Here is a 5065-nt window from a genome sequence, read left to right as displayed (position 1 = left end):
GCTTGATCCCATGTCTTCATCTTGTGTTATCTATGTCTCTATCTGGTAGAACAAGAGCTTTTTCTGTCCATTTTTTATTTTTAAAAAGAGAAGATTATCCATATTTGATCATGCCACAGTCCCAAAAGAAATTGTTAAGTAGGTGGGAAATTTAGATTGTGAGCTGTCTGATTCTAAAGTTTGTTGCCTCCATATAGTTGAGTTATAATATAATGATGACTAGCAATTCAGCAAGGGTTACATTTCCACACACCTGCTCCTTGTAACCCCTCTAAATGGCATTTAAGATGTTTTTTTTAAATTTTGGGATTAGAAAAGGCCAGCTGTTTTTGGCATGATAGATAGAAGTAATATATAAACAAGTAGAGATAATTAACAAATACCCATGGTGTGTTATGTTGTGAAACGAGGAATGCAGAAAAAGTAAATACATGTGAATTCTCCTAGTGACTGCTACATGCCATGATGCACTTGGGCAAGATGTTTAGAATTTGAAGGGGCTAAGGTAGCTTCAAAAATTAAGCTGAAGAGGCTTAAAGTCCTACTCAGGAATATATCTTTCTGGTAAACTCTTGACAACTGAATGTGTTCTCCAGACCTTGTGGTATGATAGTCCTTGACTCCTATAAGAGTCTGGGGCCCTGTGGCTTTGTTTAAATAGCCCCAAACCCATGTTCTGATGCTTAAAAATGGTGACTTTATTCTTCTCACTGATAAACTGAGAAATGGTTCTTCAGTTATTCTTAAAATATCTTGTCAGCAGTATGATTTTTTCGGTGGGGTGGGGGAGGAATGGTTCAGGCTAGTGGAATCTATGTCTTAACATCCATTGGTCTTCAGAACACTGCATTTTACAAATGCAGGCATCAACTGGAGTATTATGGTCAGAAATCAAATATTATACAGTGTTTATCTTATTCATCATTTGGGATTCACATTTGGGATCTCCAAAACTATTTTTATCATTTTACTGAGCCTCTATGACTGTGTCAAAATGGTGTTAACATGTCAGAACATATTGAAGAAACTACGTTCTTGCATGCTTGAGCTATCCAGCCTGCTGGAAGATCTCATTCAGTGACTGCTGTCTGTCATTGGAAGGTTTGGGAAGCCCAGTTCATAATTTGATAGCGAAAGTACTGATTAAATTCTAATATAAAGTTATCCAATATCAAAAGGAAAGGTAATGGCGTTATAGTTTGCAATGGTATACGGTACTTTACAGTCTAATGTTCTGTTGAACTTGCTACTTCTTATGACATAAGCAGTGCACATACTATAGATTCTCCAGAACATCATTCTTTCATGAGTAATCCATATAATTTCTTGGCTAATTCTGCTACTACCATCTAAGTACAGTTTTTGCCATGGCATGAGTTCAAAAACGAATCTGCATAATCCCAAAGGGAGCATCTACCAGTGTTCAGAAGAAAACTGATAGGGAACCAGCCTTGGCATTTAAATCTTGCTTGAGATAAAATTTGGTTCTAAATTTCAAGTCTCTATCTGGTGATGAGATTATGATTTTATGTCCATTATGATCTTATATGAACCAAAAACATGTGACTGAATTTTCTGGAGTTTTTCTAGATCCAAGTACAATGTCCTTTTCCATTGTATTTGGTAGATATGTATTCAGCTCCCTTGCAAATGAATGGCCGCAATTCCTCATTTTGCTGAATGTTTAGCTAGTGGAATGTCGCTATATCTGTCTTTCATAAAGCCCGTAATTAAGATGGGAAGATGAGGTAGCCGTTATGTGGTTATCTTTGTCTTGCCCAGAAGAGTGACCCGGGCATGTGGGATTGGGGGAATGAGAAAGAATCATCTTTTAATTGTGCAAGACATAGAAAGATAGAAGAGTGATCTCTATTGTTCAAAAGGATTTCTTTCCTGAAAAATAGAAAAAATTAGACAGAAAAGTGCTATTGGATTTGTGAGCAGGATTGCTGCAAGTCTTTTTCTGGTTTACAAATTCCAGCTGACATTTACATATGCAGAAAAAACATGCAGTACTTGGCTCCTGGGTATCTACTAAGCCTGCTCTAAAAATATAACACACCCATTCTAAAATTCTTGCTTAGGATTGGTTGCCCTGATTCAGGACTGTAGTCAATGAAAATCAGTATTTTATATTTCTAATCTATTGCTAAGTGTCTGCTTCCTATGTTTTTAACGTGACCTGGAGTTCGATGTATCAGCATATGGCAGGTTTTCATATGAAATAAGTTGAGATTTGAGCAGCCAAAAAATGGCTAAGAAGCAGCTAAGCATTATTTTATAGCAGCTGCATATTGGTATGTCAATGTCCTCAAAAAACAACAACAACAACACTACAGTGAGCTACATTTGAGATATTTTTTTGTATATTTCTGTAAACTATTATACAGCTGCCTTTTCACAACAGTGAGTGTCTGATGCACGAAATTTAAAAATAACAAAGAATACCACTCCTCTAAATTAGTAATACTTGACATAGCATAACCCCCTAGTCTTAATTTTTTATATTCAATTTTTTATATTTTATATACAAGCTACCAAATTAATCCACCAAAGGGGCTAATTCAGCCTCCCAACTCAAGTGCCTGATGGAGCATCCAGGCCTTTAAATGCCTTATGGAAGGTTGAAAATGTTGGAGCCATCCTGATCTCTGAGTAGATGCTATTCCATATGTACTATAGCTACAATAGTTTAAAAGGCTAATTTAACAATGTAAAAGTGCATTAAGAATAATGTTCAGATCAGCAGAAGTCTGGTGCCATTTTATTCTACTTTCAAGTACTTCAGCTTAATGGTAGTTCTGCGTCAAGAGTACTTTAGGAGGAGAATGAGAGACCTACAAATCAAATATAGCAAAAAAGAATCTTTAATCATTGTTATATGCTATTATTGATGCCCCCCTTCATGGATTGTTATGATACCAACTGAATAGATGGAAGTGCGGAAGGCTTAACCTCTTGTTGAAGTTAAAATATACTAATGCATAATCATTCACTTTAAAAAAAATCATATTGTTAATGCCAATCCAATATTCGTAGGTAGTGAAGAAGCTGAAGAACTAATCGACTTCATGGGTTTAAAAATACAGAAACATGAAAAAAATACAGAAACATGATTTTTTCCATGTTAAGTCTGTTGAAAATCATTTGATGAAATATCATGTTTCATCTTTGGTGTAAACATTGGGAGTAAAGTTACTTTCCCTGTAAAAACATGAGCAACAAATAAACTCATACTAGAAATGGACTTGGCACTTAAAAAGACAAGTACTAGGAACTGAGAAAATAGATCTAAGTAGATCATGCATAAGGCTTGTTTGGTGATAAAATTTGCATTTGACAGGTAGATATCAATGAGATCTTAATGTTTTGCAACCTGGGCAGGCAAAGGCAATTCTTGAATATCCAATGCAACTGATATTGATGAAAATGTATTAATTGGACAGTGATGCAGTAAAGGGGATCTGCAGCAAGTGACAGTACTTGCTGGGAAAAGGTTAGAAGCCAGTCTCTGTTCTTATTGACATAAAACCTCTAGACTGAACTGCTAATAATACACTGCTCTTGTCATCAGAGTAAAGAAGAGAGAAATAGGATTACTGTGGCTGCTTCATTCCTTCCATTTCTCCCTTTGATTCACTACACCTCTACAGAGAAAGAAACATTTAAAATGTTGAATGTTAAAAAGGTGGCCTTGTTTTTCAAATGCTTTTTTCAGTCAGTCAAAACTGATGTTTCAGTGAGGAAAGGAGCCTATCCCTCCAGCAACATCCAATCCAAAGCTTTTCTCCCTCCCTATATAGTTCTGCCCACTACTGCATGCCCCATTATGTCTTTTGCTAGATGCATTGGCAGAATCATAGCCTTGAAAAAATACACTAGTTTACCTTGAAGATGCAAATGAGGTTTTGGAAGAATTCTCTACACTGTTTAGTCCTGAGATGACAGCATTTTTTTCCTCAGAAGATTTAAAAAAAAACCAGTATGTGCAGTCTCGAAAACATGATCAGGAAGACAAAATCAATACACTTTACTCGTTTAATGAATTTAACTCCTTTTTTGAATTTTTTATACAGTTGCTGCTTTCCACTTTCTGGCTCTTTTAAGAATTCTTTCCATCCGTAGGAACTCTCTTACCTTTCAATGCACATTCCTTGGAAATATTAGAGGCATTATAATTGCTACATACTATTGCGAGGTTTGTTGAATTATTATTAGCATTACAACACAACATGGAATTATTATATTTTTATCCTGCCTTTTATGTATGTAATTCGAGGTAGCAAAATGCACACAATTCCCCTGCCTTCTCTTTTCCTCAAAAGCAAATCTGTGAGTTGGGTTGAGAGTGACTGACTCAAAATCAGCCAGCCAGCTCCTATGCCTGCCCTAAGCCTAGAATTCACGTTATTTTTTAAAGTCACAAACCTATGTATTCACTCAGAACAATCCCTTGGGGTTCAAACAATCTTACAAGTAAATGTGTCCAAAATAGCAATAAAAATTTCCGATCATTTAAAACATGAAGGAAAAAAAAAATCCTCAGCCAACAAAGGAACAAGCATTACATTTTCTGGGTCTTTCAGGAAAGAATTCAAAAACAGTCGAGTTTTTATCCATGCATTTTTTTATTGATATCTATTTAAACATGTATTTGCTCCATCTTTAGGAAACTTATCAACTATAGTGTTTAAAATGTGTTTTTCCCTTCCAGTGAATTGGTATGATTCATGGCAACTAGAGAAGGAAATGTTTTGTCGTTCTGACCTGTGGTTCTAATCTACAAAATCATCCATAGTGATTTTGGAGAACTTGAAAAACAGGACATAAGCTACAAGAACCCATCAATCAATAAATAAGCTCAGCTTCGGTGTTGAAGGAAGCTCAGAAAGGAGCAGGTCAAAAAAACAAAAAACAAAAAACACGCTTCTCCAGTTTCCCCTCTTTTTCACCATCTCGTTAAGGGGAAAAAAATAACAACAGGATGGCATCCTTCAGAGTACTGCATCCCTAGGGAGGCCCCAGTCTGGCTGACAGTCAGTGGGGCAGATCGTTTTGGGGAGGG

This window comes from Notechis scutatus, chromosome 1 (assembly GCF_049901735.1).
Source record: "Notechis scutatus isolate UNSWTSFEM ecotype Mainland chromosome 1, rNotScu1.2, whole genome shotgun sequence".
NCBI classification, from domain to species: Eukaryota; Metazoa; Chordata; class Lepidosauria; order Squamata; family Elapidae; genus Notechis; species Notechis scutatus.
Note: the sequence above shows the minus strand (reverse complement) of the source record.